The sequence below is a fragment of the Hemiscyllium ocellatum genome, chromosome 46, assembly GCF_020745735.1.
Source record: "Hemiscyllium ocellatum isolate sHemOce1 chromosome 46, sHemOce1.pat.X.cur, whole genome shotgun sequence".
NCBI lineage: Eukaryota > Metazoa > Chordata > Chondrichthyes > Orectolobiformes > Hemiscylliidae > Hemiscyllium > Hemiscyllium ocellatum.
Window position 1 is genome coordinate 5,438,919 of NC_083446.1, and position 16,184 is coordinate 5,455,102.

Below are 16,184 nucleotides of genomic sequence, written 5' to 3' on the forward strand. Positions count from 1 at the left end.
CAGGGGGGTCCCTGGAGAGTAGGAATACTTAATCGGGTCCCCAGGAACCATCTCAGTATTTACAGGAGATCCGTGGAGTGTGTACCAGCGTTTAGAGGTGATCCCTGGGGGTGAGTGTATCAGTATTTATCGAGATTCCAATGTCAGGCGTCCTCGTTGGGACATGAGAGATGGGACAGAATGACGCTGACTCTCACCTGAAGGACTGCAGTTTTTTGTTTGCCTGTGTCCTTCTCCACTTGTCCATCTCACACACAGATATGCGTACTGCTATCTCTCTCTCCAGCTTCCTCCTTCTCATTCTCTCCTTTGAGAGTTTCTTTTGCTCCATCCGTTCTTTCCTCTCTTTCTCCATTATCGTTTTCCTGGATTCAAGCACGAAGGGCATGCGAGTGAATACTGGGGCTGATGACAACCTTGAACCCTCCCCTCAGATATTCCCCCTGTTGTTTTGATCTATTCCAATTGACTTCCTGTCCCACACTCATGTCCTTGACGAGACCTTGCAATGAGTTGAGGAAATATAGAGTTCCTTGTCTGATGACACCTAGCTCTCCCTTTTCACTGTTGGGCACTCCTGGATGCCTCACACTTTCCTTCGATCTGAAGCTGCTGACTTTGGTTTCCCCCTGCACACTCTCTTCATCTCCCCACCTCACCCTATCCTTCTATTCCTTTCTCCCTATATTTGTTTATCCGGCTTAACTTTAAATACATCTTTAATATTCATTTCAATCACACCTTTCCTGAATATGATAATCCAGGTCTATACATAGTATCCAGCTGAGATCCAACAAGTGACTTTCAGAGGTTTAACATCCATAAGTCTGCAGGGGATATAGGAGCAGAATTAGGCCATTCAGCCCATCAAGTCTACCCTGCCATTTGGTCATGGCTGATCTGTTTCTCAACCCCACTCTCTTGCCTTCTCCCTGTAACACTTCCCGACTCTTTTGCCTTCTCCCTGTAACCCTTGATCCCCCTTATTAATCAGGAACCCACCTATCTCTGCCTGAAAGTCACTCAATGACTCTGTCCCCAGAGCCAGCAATGAGTTCTACAGAGCCACCACTCTCTGGCTGAAGAACATCCCCCCTCATCTTTGGTCTAAAGGATTGTCCCTTCACTCTGAGTCTGTGCTCTTGAGTCCTAACCATTCCTAACAGATCCATGTCCACTCTGTCCAGGCCCCACCGTATTCTAGAAGTTTCAGTGAGATGCCCCCTCACCCTTCTAAACTCCGTTGAGGACAGACTCAGTGTCCTCAACTACTCCTCATATGACAAGCCCTTCCTCCCTGGGATCATTCCTGTAAACCTCCTCTGGACCCCCTGTCCAACACCAGCACATCCTTCCTTAGATGTGGGGCTCAAAACTGCTCACAATATTCCGAATGCAGTCTGACCATAGCCTTATGCAGCCTCAGCAAGTACATCTCTGCTCTTGTATTCCAGCCCTCGCGAAATGAATGCTAACATTGCTTTTGCCTTCCTCACTGCCATCGAACCAGCGTGTTAACCTTAAGAGAACACTGGACTAGGACTCCTTACCCCATTTGTGCTTCAGATTTCCGAAGCCTTTCCCCATTTAGAGTATAGTCTATGCCTCTAAACATCCTACGAAAGTGCATGATCTCACATTTTCCAGACTGCATTCCACCCCCCACGTCTTTGCCCACTCTCCTAGCCTGTCCAAGTCCTTCTGCAATCTCCCTGCTTCCTCAGCACTACCTGCCCTTCCACCTGTCTTTCTGCCTTCTGCAAACTCTGCGCAACTCCACTCCTCACCGGCTGCCATCCTGAAAAAGACCCTTTTATTCCCCACTCTCTGCCATCTACCAGTCAGCATCTCCTCTATCCACACTAGTAGCTGGTCTTTAACACCATGGGCTCATCTTACTTAGCACCTTGTCAAAGGCCTTCTGGAAATAAACCACGTCCACTGGCTCACCTTTGTCTAATTGCTTGTTACCCCCTCAAAGAATCCTAAACGATTTGTCAGACATGACCTCCCCTTGGTGAAGCTGTGTTGACTCAGCCCTATTTTGCAATGCACTTCCAAGTACTCTGCAATCTCATCCTTAATAATGGACTCTAAAATCTCACCAACGACCGAGGTCAGGCTGACTGGCCTATAGTTTCCTGCCTTCCATCTCCCTCCCGTCTTAAACAGGCATATTACATATGCCATTTTCCAGTCCTCTGGGTCCTATCCTTACACCAGTGATTCCCGGAAAATCACCACCAAAGCCTCTACAACCTCCTCAGCTTGTCCTTCAAAGCTCGAGGGTGTAGTCTTTGAGTCTGAGTGATTCAGCTTCCCCAGCACCTTCGCCTTAGTGATGGCCACTACACTCACCTCTGCCTGCTGACTCTCTTGAGGTTCTGGTATTCTGCTGGTGTGATCCACTCTGAAGTAAAGCAAAGTACCTATTCAGTACCATTTCTTTATTTCCCATTACTGCTCCATTTTCCAGTGGTCCACTCCTGCCTCTCTCTTACCTTTTATGTATATCGAAAAAAGCTCTTGCATTCTTCTTTCATATTACTAGTTAGCTATCTGCACATTTCATCCCCCCACCCCCCCGCCCCCCGCCCGGCTTTTTTAGTTACCTCCTGCTTACTTTTAAAGGCTTCCCACTAATCGTCAGCACATTGCCTGCTTTTTCCTTTGTTTTTTTAAGCTGCCCCTGACTTCCCAAGTCAGCCATGGTTGCCTCATCTTTTGTCTTGATATGGTTCTCCTTTCTTGGGATGAATTTCTGCAGAAATTCTGGCCATTGCTGCTCTACCGTCTTCCCTGCTCAGCTCTCCTTCCAATCAATACTGGCCAGCTCCTCCTCATGTTTCTGTAGTTCCCTTTACTCAATTGTAATACCGTTCCATCTGATTCCAGCTTCTCCCTCTCAAACTGCAGGGTAAATTCTATCATATTATGGCCACTAACACCCCACCCCAGTCCCTTCACCTTAAGCTCCCTAATCCCTTCACCACCAAATCCAGAATTACCCAACTGCCTCCTTGTTCCTGTACTGAATGGCCCTATTTATTAATAAAGACAAGTCATTCAGCTGACACAGGCTCTGTGAAGCACACAGGTCTTCCTGAAGGAGCTTACCTCATTAGAAGAAGGACAAAGGAGGTGAAATGAGATTTCTGGCATCGTGAGAAATGGATGACACTCAGAACACAAGCAGAGACTGTGAGAAGGAGCCACCTTGTGTGTAAAGGTGTTTAGTGATCAGTGAACGAGCACTCCTGTGGTGCTTGTGTTAAATTCGGTGGGTTAGCTTTGAAAGCATTTTGGTAGTGAAGTTCACAGGTCATTGAGGACTAAAACTGCTTTACAACCAATGAAGTACTTTGTATTAATGCAGGCCTTGTTAGAATCATAGAATTGCTCATTCTTCTGAGTATAGGATTTGAAACGTCATGTTAAGGTTGTAAAAGGACATTGGTGAGGTCTCTTCTGGAGTACTGTGTCCAGTTTTGGTTGCCCTGTTATAGGAAGGATATTATCAAGCTGGAGAGGGTTCAGAAGAGATTTACCGGGATGTTCCCGGCTATGGAAGGTTTCAGTTATAAAGAAAGGCTGGGATGTTTTTTTCACGGGAGCATAGGAGGTCGAGAGGTGACCTTATACAGATTTATAAAATAATGAGAGGTATGGATGGAGTAGTTGTCCTTTCCCTAGGATGAGGGATTTCAAGACTTGGGCGGGGGGAGGGGGGGTACATATTTAAAGTGAAAGGAGAGAGATTTTAAAAAACCAAAAACAGCCCCATTTTTCACACAGAGGGTGGTTCACGTGTGGAATTACCTTGTTGAGGAAGTGGTGGATGTGGGTACAATTACATTTGAATAGATACATGTATAGGAAAGGTTTGGAGGGAGAGGGGCCAGGTGCCGACAGGTAGGCCTAGTTTAGTTTGGGATCAGCATGGACCGGTCGGACTGAAGGGTCCGTTTCCATGCTATATGACTCTTATAATCCCTACAGTGTGGAAACAGGTTGTTGGCCCATCACGTCTGCGCTGAAAATGTGTTGCTGGAAAAGCGCAGCAGGTCAGGCAGCATCCAAAGAGCAGAAGAATTGACGTTTCGGGCATGAGCCCTTCTTCAGGAATGCCCTGAAGAATCATTCCTGAAGACGGGCTCATGCCCGAAACGTCGATTCTCCTGCTCTTTGGATGCTGCCAGACCTGCTGCGCTTTTCCAGCAACACATTTTCAGCTCTGATCTCCAGCATCTGCAGTCCTCACTTTTTCCATCAAGTCTGCACCGACCCTCTAAACAGCATCCCTCTCTATTCCCGTAACTCCACATTTAACATGGCTCATCCCACCTAAACTAAACCTAAGCAGGACAATTTAGCTAGACCAATCTACCTAATCTGCACATTTTTGGACTGTGGGAGAAACCAGGGCACACAAATGAATGTGCAAACTCCACACAATGTCCCAAGGTTGGAATAGAACCTGGGCCCCTGGTGCTATGAGGTGGCATCATGCCTCTTATCTTTGCAATGTTGGAAACACAGAAACTAATTTGCACTCAGCAAGCTCCCAAAACAGTAATGTGATCATGACGTGGAGACCAAAGGGCCCACACCTGCTCTTTATTGAAGAAGTCATGCAAGGTTCTTCAACTCCACCTGCAGATTGACCACGGGAACTGCAGGGATACTGGGGGAGGGTGGGGGTGTGGGTCTGGGTAGGATGCTCTTCAGAAGGTCAGTTTGGACTTAATTTACCAAATAGCTTGCTTCCACATTGTAGGAATTTTCTTTTTGTTTGTGGGATGTGGGTGTCGCTGGCTGGCCAGAATTTTATTATCTATCCATAGTTGACTTTGATTCTAACCGAAATGACTAGATGGAATTGCTGTGACCCTCAATTTTAGCAGTGTTGTCGGGTGTTTGCTGTTCCATTCTCTGCAGCAAAATTCAGATGTACAGCCTTGGTGTGGATGTATCATGCAATATGGCAGGACAGGTCAGGAAAGTGGTTAGTGAAGCTTTCTGCAGTGTGCACTTTACAAAGGTCGAAGGAAATGATGATAAACCTGTGTAAAACACTGGTTCAACCCTCACCTGAGGTTCTGCTTCTAGTTCCGGGCAGGAAGCGTCTGAGGGTATAAGAACATGCAGTAAAAAGGTTGCTGATAAATGCTTCTATGGATGAAGAGCATCCATGGATAGGTTGGAGAAGTCAGGATTGGACTACTGGGTGACTGGATTTGGCAGAGGTTTAGATTAGATTACTTACAGTGTGGAAACAGGCCCTTCGACCCAATAAGTCCACACTGACCCGCAACCCATCCATAGCCCTACATTTGCCCCTTACCTAACACTACGGGCAATTTAGCATGGCCAATTCACCTGGCTGTGGGAGGAAACCGGAGCACCCGGAGGAAACCCACGCAGACACGGGAAGAACGTGCAAACTCCACACAGTCAGTCGCCTGAGGCGGGTATTGAACCCGGGTCTCTGGCGCTGTGAGGAAGCAGTGCTAACCACTGTGCCACCGTGCCACCCACTTACATAGTCAGAAGGGAAATCTACACAGAACAGATAGGGAGTAAACAGAATGGGTTGAGGAGAAAAGAATTTAAAGGAATGGTTAAAAGGAGCAAAGGCAAAGTGGTGGAGGAGGAGGAGGAAACCACCTCACGACACAAATGGCCATTCACTGAAATTAATAGGTCATCTTGGAACACCAGTATAGCCTAGAAATTTGTATCTACTAGTCAGGGTGGTGGAGGCGGGTTCAATGGAGGCATTCATGAGGGGGGGTTGAAATATAATCTCCAAAGAAACGACGGGCAGTGTTACAAATGAAGGGTCTGAAGTGGAGCATTGGCCATTTGGAGAGCTAGTATTGGCATGATGGGCTGAATGGCCAGCTCGTGTGCTGTAAAGGTTCTGTGACACTTTGTGCCTGTCACCATGACCCTGCAACTTCGTCCACTTCAGACGCAGACGACATTTCACTTTATAAAAGTTGTGAAGGAACTCAAAATAAAAGTTGGGGGGGTGACTTTAAAGGCATAATGATTGACGGTTACCATGGCCAATAGCGGTGCGAGGACCTGGTGACTGCCCGGCAGCGCCAACCAATAACAGCATGGAGGCGGCTCTGCAGAGTGGACCAATAGCCGGAGGAGTAGACCCACAGTGAAGGGAGGGGCCACTCGATTGACGGGGCGTGTGGGCCAATCGGAGAAGGGCGGGTTCGACTGCTGCTCGGTAGCCAATGAGGAAAGGGTCCCGAATAATTGACGTAGCGACGACAAGTAGGAGGGGGAATCAGGTTCATTGACGTACCTCTTGTCTATTAGGGGAGTACAATCGGGTATGGGAGGTGGGCCTTGCCGAAGGCTACCAGCCAATTAGCAGAAGGCTGGGGGGTGGGACAGTGGACGCACGGAACGTGACCGTTGGTGAGATGCAGTTAGCCGCCGTCCATCCGACCAATGGCGGTTGGGCTACCGTTGATCGACGGGTGAGGGGACCAATAAGGGGGACGGTAGAGGGACGGAGGCATCCCGAAACGGGCGGATACTTGACGTTTTCACGGACCAATAGAAAGAGGCCCGGACAACTCCAGGCGGGGACAACGGTTGGACCAATCGTGTTGTCCGGAGAATTGACGGACATCTCGTTAGACCAATCGGATCGGAGATCGTCTCCGGTTGACATGCCTAACATCCAATGGCATGAGGACGCCGGTAGCAAACCGCCCCCGGGAGCAGGTCGCTGTCGCTTACCTGACGAGTTGGTGCCTTTGCTCCACCAGTTTGGTGGCCTTCAGCCGGAACTCATCAGCATCCCTCGTCGGCGGCTTGTGGTCTCGCCCATCCTCCACGATGCTCCGGTACTGCCTCAGGAACTCGCGGTACGCCTTGACGGTCCGCGGCGGCTGCTCGGCCCGGCACCTCGGAGGCAGTGGTGGTGGATTCTGCGCTTGCGCCGGACGCTGGCCGGCGGTTGCTATAGTTACGCCGCCCGGAGACGGGGCCGCGCAGGCGCCCCGTGTGGGCTCGTCCAAGTGGCGTCTGGAGGCAGGGGGAGCCCGGGCGGTGCGCCACCCTCTCTGGCCACTCGCCTCTGTCCGCCCTGCCTGTGTCCTGCCGGGGAAGGAGGCGCAGTGAGGGATTTCAGTCCATCGGCACGTCCCCGGACTCTCGGCCTTCCTCGGGCGAGCCCCTTGGCGACACCGCCACGCTGATACCCCCTCTGGGGGTGGTCCAGTTTGGAAGTCTCCGTCAGTCTTCACCCTCGAGCGCTCGCCTGCATTTTCCGCCAATCGCCTGCGGGGGGCGTACCGCTCCACGGAAAAGCCCTCCCACATCCAGTGCAGGGGAGTGGGGCCAATGAGGCATGACCCTTTACCTTTGACCTGGCTGGAGGGACATGACCCTTCATCCTTGATACTGCCCAACGAACATGCTCCTTGATCTTTGACCCAGCCTGAGGGAATTGGTTCTTTGTCCTTGACATTGTCCAATAAGCATGACCCTTGATCTTTGACCTGGCCTGAGGGGCATGACTCTTTCTCCTGGACATTGCCCAATGGACATGACCCTTGATCTTTGTCCTGGCCTGAGGGGCATGACTCTTTCTCCTGGACATTGCCCAATGGACATGACCCTTGATCTTTGTCCTGGCTTGAGGAGCATAACTCTTCATTATCGCTGTCACCCAAGGAATGTACCCCTTGATCTTTGACCCAGCTACTGGGGCCTAACCCTTCATCCTCTACGTTGCCCAGGGAACATGACCTTTCCTCCCTGACCTGGCCCGAAGCTGACAACCCTTCACCGTTAACCATTTCCAGTGGCAGCGGCACTTGATTCTTCGCGTTAACCTCACGGCATGATCCCTGATCCTTGACCTTGCTGGCAGGGCCCAACTCTTGATTGCCGACCTTTCCCAGGGGTCTTGTCCCTTGATCCCTGACCATGTCTTGGAGGTATAGCCCCATGTCCTGTGCCTTGCCCACTCGGCAAGTACCTTGATCCTCATTTTTTCCAAGTTGGCATTCCCCATCAGTTCTGACCCTGTGCAGAGGGCACATCCCGTTGACTAACGACTCAAGGTTCCCCGAGTCAGAGTGCATTGCATCAAAGCCATGACTCGAGTCCCAGGCTTGTTTGCAGGATCTTTCCCTAAATGAAAGAAGTGGTGGGCTCAAAATGAGTTTAGATAGAGAATAAAATAAGCAAACACTCCCAGGACAGGTACAGCATGAGATTAGATACAAAGTTCCCTCTATTCATGTAAACTGAAAATAAAGCTGTTTCTACACTGTCCCCAACAAATACTCTGAGGACAGGTACACATGGGGTTAGACACAGAATATAGAGTCATAGAATTGTACAGCACGGAAACAGACTTTTCCATCCAAATCGTCTGTGCCGACCAGAGATCCTAAATTAATCTAGTCCCATTTGCCAGCATTTGGCCATATCAGTCTAAACCCTTCCTATTCATATACCCATCCAGATGCCTTTTAAATGTTTTCATTGTACCAGCCTCCACCACTTCCTCTGGCAGCTCATTCTATACACACTACCCTCTGCCTGAAAAAGTTACCCCTATTAAATCTTTCCCCTCGCACCTTAAACCCATGTGCTCTAGTTTTGGACTCGCCTACCCTGGGAAAATGACCTTGTCTATTCACCCTATCGATGCCCCTGTGATTTAATACATTTCAATTCAGTCAGCCCTCAGCCTCCGACGCTCCAGGAAAAATAGCCCCAGTCTATTCAGCCTCTCCATAAAGCTCAACCCCTCCAAACCTTGCAACATCCTTGTAATTTTTTTCTGCACCCCTTCAAGCTTAACAACATCTTTCCTATAGGGGGAGTCAGAATTGTATGCTGTATTCCAAAAGTGTCCTAACTAATGTCCTGCACAGCCACAATATGACGTTCCAGCTTCTATACGAGATATTGCGGTATCCTTGTGACTTGGCACACTGACTGTGAAACAGCCAATGATATCACCCTTCAACCTCCAACCCTCCAAGCCTATTCAGTCTCTCCCTATAGCTCAAACCCAGCAACATCCTTGCATATCTTTTCAAATTTAACAACATCCTTTCTACAGCAGGGAGGCCAGAATTAAATGCAGGATTCCAAAAGTGGCCTAACCAATGTCCTGGAGAAGTAGAGCCGGTCAGTACGCATCTGAGGAGCAGGAGAGTCGACAGGTCAATCCTGATGAAGAGCTTATGCTTGAAATGTCAACTCTCTTGCCCCTCAGATGCAGCCGGATCTGCTGTGTTTTTCCAGCACCACACTTTTCGACTCTGATCTCCAGCACCTGCAGTCCTCATTTTGTCCTAACCAATGTCCTGTACTGACACAGCAACCCAGGACAGTTACAGATCAGTGTTCAGACCACAAGAATATAGATTAAGACTACCTCTGCTCTCCACAGTAATGGGTGGAACAATAATACATTCAGACCCTCTTCCAGCCCCTATCTCTGGAATGGAAATCTCCGGATTTACTTACCAAGGATGTTGCCAGGTATGGCCGGATATGGTGACATTGTTCTGACCTCGGTAGAGTTCATCGGTGCGGAGGTTCTCCCAGTTGGTTACAGGCGACACAGTGACCTTGACATCATCCTCATCCTCCCCGTTAGACTATGAAAAGACGAATAGTAACAAATGGGGCCACATTAAACTTGAAAGGGTTCAGAAAAGATTTACAAGGATGTTGCCAGGGTTTTGAGCTACAGGGAGAGGCTGAACAGGCTGGGGCTGTTGGAGGCTGAGGGGTGACCTTATTGAAGTTTATAAGATCACGAGGGACACTGTTGGATAAAAGGGACAAGATCTTTTCCCTGGGATGGGGGAATCCAGAACTAGAGGGCATAGGTTTAGGGTGAGGGGGGAAAGGTGTAAAAGGGACCTAAGGGGCAACTACTTCACACAGTGGGTGGTACATGTTTGGAATGAGCTGCCAGAGGAAGTGGTGGAGGCTGGTACAACTGCAACATTTAAAAGGCATCTGGATGGGTATATGAGTAGGAAGGGTTTGGAGGGATATGGGCCAAGTGCTGGCAAATGGGACCAGATCAGTTTAGGATATCTGGTCAGCGTGGACGAGTTGGATGGAAGGGTCTGTTTCCACGCTGTACATCTCTATGTCTCTATATGTCCCAGGTACTCCATGAGTTACATACAACTGACACCTGCTATTAAAGAGCATGTGTATCCCACTAACACATCTTCGTCCCAGTTAGCACAGTGAAATCCCACTGACAACGTCATATCCTCTTAAATGTTTATATCCCGCTGATAAAATGAATCAAATTAGTTTTATCATAGAATCCCGAGAGTGTGGAAGCTATTTGGCCCATTGGGTCTGCACCAATCCTCTAAAGGGCATCCCAGCCCCACCGCCACCCCCACCTTCACCCTTACCCTCACCCTCACCCCTTCCCTGTAACCCTGCCTTTCCCATGGCTAACCTACACCGCACATCCCTGGACATTATGGGGCAATTTAGCACGGCCAATCCACCCTAACCTGCACATCCTTGGGCACTATGGGACAATTTAGCACGGCCAATCCAGCCTAACCTGCACATCCCTGGGCACTATGGGACAATTTAGCACGGCCAATCCACCCTAACCTGCACATCCCTGGGCACTATGGGACAATTTAGCACGGCCAATCCACCCTAACCTGCACATCCCTGGGCACTATGGGACAATTTAGCACGGCCAATCCACCCTAACCTGCACATCCCTGGGCACTATGGGACAATTTCCCATGGCCAATCCACCCTAACCTGCACATCCCTGGGCACTATGGGACAATTTAGCACGGCCAATCCACCCTACCCTGCACATTTCTGGGCACTATGGGACAATTTAGCACGGCCAACCCACCCTAACCTGCACATCCCTGGGCACTATGGGACAATTTAGCACGGCCAACCCACCCTAACCTGCACATCCCTGGGCACTATGGGACAATTTAGCACGGCCAATCCACCCTAACCTGCACATCCCTGGGCACTATGGGACAATTTAGCACGGCCAACCCACCCTAACCTGCACATCCCTGGGCACTATGGGACAATTTAGCACGGCCAATCCACCCTAACCTGCACATCCCTGGGCACTATGGGACAATTTAGCACGGCCAACCCACCCTAACCTGCACATCCCTGGGCACTATGGGACAATTTAGCACGGCCAATCCACCCTAACCTGCACATCCCTGGGCACTATGGGACAATTTAGCACGGCCAATCCACCCTAACCTGCACATCCCTGGGCACTATGGGACAATTTAGCACGGCCAATCCACCCTAACCTGCACATCCCTGGGCACTATGGGACAATTTAGCACGGCCAATCCACCCTAACCTGCACATCCCTGGGCACTATGGGACAATTTAGCACGGCCAACCCACCCTAACCTGCACATCCCTGGGCACTATGGGACAATTTAGCACGGCCAATCCACCCTAACCTGCACATCCCTGGGCACTATGGGACAATTTAGCACGGCCAATCCACCCTAACCTGCACATCCCTGGGCACTATGGGACAATTTAGCACGGCCAATCCACCCTAACCTGCACATCCCTGGGCACTATGGGACAATTTAGCACGGCCAATCCACCCTAACCTGCACATCCCTGGGCACTATGGGACAATTTAGCACAGCCAATCCACCCTATCCTACACACCGTTGGACTGTGGGAGGAAACCGGAGCACCTGGAGGATACTCCACACAGACATGGGGAGGACTTGCAAACAGCACACAGAGACTCCCCTGAAGGTGGAATCGAACCCGGGTCCCTGGCAGCAGAACCACTGTGCTGCTCGATTGACCACGATCGCTGAGGCCGGAGCAGGGGGATGTGGGTTAGGCTGAACCCACCTGCAGCGCTATCTCCAGCATAGTCTCGATATACGCCATCAGGCCAGTGCACAGGGAGGCCACGGAGATGCTGCTGCTGTTCGCCCGTCTCGTCCTCCCCAGGCGCCGTGGGCTGGGGCTGGCACCGCAGTAGGGGCACGCAGTGACCCTGCCCTTCGGCCTGGCGCCGATACTGGACCTCGTTTTCACACAGTGGTTCATGTACACCGCCTCCCGGTGGGCCGGCCACATCCTCCGCGAGACGGCTGGCGGTGGGCGGGGAGGAGGTGAGGGGGCCGCTCGGCGTTGCCAGGGGCGACAGTCACCTGGGCGACCTGCTCATACCCCACTCTTATTTGTTGCATCATTGGCCCTTGCTAAAGGGGCCCATCTCAAAGAGCCGAGGAGTGCGGAGTCACACATCCGGGCAAGGGGAGACTAACATTTCCCTCTGTGATTAACCCTTTAGCTGAGGGACTTGCTGTTAAAGGAGGTGGCAGCAGAGATAGCGGATACATTAGTTATGATATTCCAAAATTCCCTGGATTCTGGAAAGTTGCCAGTGGATTAGGAACATGCCAGTGTGACACCCTTACTTGACAAAGAAGACAGACGAAAATTGAGAAATCCTAGACCAGTTAGTTTAACCTGGGCAATGGACTGGAGTCAACCACAAAGGAGCAGATAACTGAGCGCTTGGAAAAACAGAACTCGGGAGAGGTGAGAGAGACAACAAGGCTGCATTCGATCAAGTGTAAGATTTTGTAAATCTGTTTTTTTGATTAGAATCAGTCTGACCGATTGGGGCACAGACAGCCTCAGACAAGGATGCTCACACCTTCAATACATTATCTGGGCCGACATGACACCAACTGTTAAAGTTCACTTGAGAATGTAACTTTTTTAAAAAGAAAATCTGCGATTTACATCTGAAAGAACTGAAACCAATGTGGTCATTCTAAAAGATGAGAGACTTAACAAACAATCCAGGTCTTTTTCAATGAATAACCTCAGTTACATCACAGTGTAAACTTTTGCTATGAATTCTGTGTCTTACAATCTTATTCTCCACAACCTCCTGATGAAGGAGCGACGCTGCGAAAGCTAGTGCTTCCAAATAAACCTGTTGGGCCATAACTTGGTGTTGTGTGATTTTTAACTTCGATCAAGTGTGGGATCAAGGAACCAAACCGGAATCAATGGGTGTGAGGGGGAATCTCTCAGCGGGTAATGATTGTAACAAGATGGTGATGATTGTTGAAGGTCAGTCATCTCAGCTCCAGGACATCTCTGCAGGAGTTCCTCAGGGTAATGTACTAGGCCCAACCATCTTCAGCTGCTTCATCAATGACCTTCCCTCTGCCATAAGGTCAGAAGTGGGGAATGTTCGCCAATGATTGCAGTGTTCAGCCCCATTCACGACTCCTCAGGTACCGAAGCAGTCCCATATTCCAACCCAACAAGATCTGGGCAATACCCAGGCTTGGGCTGACAAGTAACACTTGCGCTCCACAAATGCCAGGCACTGACCATCACCAATCAGAGACAATCCAACCAGCGCCCCTTGACGTTCAATGGTGTTAGCTGAAAATGTGTTGCTGGAAAAGCGCAGCAGGTCAGGCAGCATCCAAGGAGCAGGAGATTCGACGTGTCGGGCATAAGCCCTTCTTCAGGAATGCCCGAAACGTCAGGCTTATGCCCGAAACGTCGAATCTCCTGCTCCTTGGATGCTGCCTGACCTGCTGCGCTTTTCCAGCAACACATTTTCAGCTCTGATCTCCAGCATCTGCAGACCTCACTTTCTCCTCATTCAATGGTGTTCCCATCACTGAATAACCCTCATCATCAACATCCTGGGGGTTCCTATTGACCAAATTCAACTGGAATCAAAGAATAAACACAGTGGCTACAAGAGCAGGTCCGAAGATTAGGAATCCTGCACGGAGTAACTCCCCAAAGCCTATCCACCATCTCCAAGACACAAGTCAGGACTGTAATGGAATAATCCCCACTTGCCTGGATAGGTGCGGCCCCAACAACTATCAAGAAGCTTGACACCATCCAGGGTAAACCAGCCCCCACTTGATTGGCACCATATCCTCACTCCCTCCCCCCACCGACATTCAGTAGCAGCAGTGCGTACCGTCTACAAGATGCACTGCAGAAACTCACCAAAAGTTCCTCAGACAGCACCTTCCAAACCTACGACCACTTCCATTGAGAAGGAGAAGGGCAGCAGATATACGGGAACACCTGCCAGTTCCCCTCCGAGCCATTCGCCAGCTTGACTCGGGAATTGGATCAGCCGTTCCTTCAGTGTCGCTGGGTCAGAATCCTGGAACCCTCTCCCCAGGGGCACTGTGGGTCGCGAAAGCAGCTCACCACCACCTTCTCAAGGGAGAACTAGGGACGGGCCCAGCACGTTACACCCACATCCCACAAATGAATGTGTTTTTTAAATGACCAGTATGAGCAAGGTTCACGAAGGGCAAGTTGTGCTTGACTAACCTGCTGGTGTTTTTATTTCTGAGGTGGTAACCAGTAAGGTGGATAATCGGAGTATCTAGATTTCCAGAAGGCACCTGACAAGATGCTGCATAAAAAACTGATCCGGAAGCTTCGAGCCCAGGGAATATTGGCTTGGATAGAGGATTGGCTGACTGATAGAAAACAGAGGGTTTTCTGCATAGTGAACTGTAACTAGTGGGTGCCACAGGGTTCAGTTCTCAGCTCTGAACTATTTACAATGACCTGCCAGCAGGGACAGAGTGTAACATAGCGAAATTGTAGATAAGAGCAAAAAAAATGAAAAAGCAGGGCATTGACTACAGAAGTTAGGAAGTTATATTGCAGTTGTACAGGACGTTGGTGAGGTCACACTTGGAGTATTGTGTTCAGTTTTGGTTACTGTGTGATAGGAAGGATGTTATTAAACTGGAAAGAGTGCAGAAGGAATTTATAAGGATTTTGCCAAGACTCAACGGTCTGCGTTATAGGGAAAGGGTAGACAAGTGAGGACATTTTTCTTGAGAGCATATGAGTCTGTGGGGGTGGGGGATGTTACAGAAGTGTATAAGATCATGAGAGGCACGGACAGGGTGAATACACTCAGTCTTTTTCCCAGGGTTGGGGAATCGAGGACTCGAGGGCATCAGTTTAAGGTGAGAGGGGAAAGAATAAAAGGGAACCTGAGGGGCAACTTTTTTTACGCATATGGAATGAGCTGCCAGTGGAAGTGGTTGAGGTGGGTACATGAACAACACCTAAAAGGCATTTGGACAAATACATGGACAGGAAAGGTTCAGGAGGATATGATGTGGAAGTGCTGGTGTTGGACTGGGCTGGACAAAGCTAAAAGTCACACAATAGATATGGCAGCACGGTGGCTCAGTGGTTAGCACCGCTGTCTCACGGTGCCAGGGACCCGGGTTCGATCCCAGCCTCAGACAGATTGTCTGTGTGGAGTTTGCACATTCTCCCCGTGTCTGCATGGGTTTGCTCCGGTTTCCTCCCATAATCCAAAGGTATGCAGGCCAGGTGAATTGGCCAGTCAAAAAATTGCCCATAGTGTTCAGGGGGCGTGTAGGTTAGGTGCATTAGTCAGGGATAAATATAGGATAATAGGATAGGGGATGGGGTCTGGGTGGGTTACTCTTCAGAGGATCGGTGTGGCCTTGTTGGGCTGAAGGGCTTGTTTCCACACTCTAGGGATTCTGAATGTTTCTGATGAAAATCAGGATAAGGAACGGAGACGAGCAGGAGAGTGGAGTTGAGATCAGGATAAGATCAGCCATGGTCATGTTAAATGGTGCAGGGGGCTCAAGGGGCTGAATTGCCTACTCCCCGCTCCTCATGTTATGAGGACAATCCCGGCAATTATAAACCAATCAGTGGTGAGGAAGCTCCGGGAAGCAATTTCTCAGGATAGAATTGGCGATTCGAGTTGGGTTGATTCAGAAGAGTCAGCACAGATTTCGAAAGGTGAAATGGTGCTGAACAGACTGGCCTTTTTGAAAAGACAGCAGAAAGGCTCGATGAGGGGGAAGCTGTTGATGTGATATACATGGGTTCCCAGAAGGTGTCTGAATCAGTGTAGACAACAGCCCAGTCAGGCCTTGGTATGATCTGATTTATTATGGTCACATGTACCCCAGGTACAGAGAAAAGTTTTGTTTTGCGTGCAGTACAGGCAGCTCATACCATACAAAGATCGTAGGGTGATAGAACAGAGTGAGGGATACAATGTCACAGCGACAGAGAAGGGAGGGAGATCAACATTAGATTTGAAATTT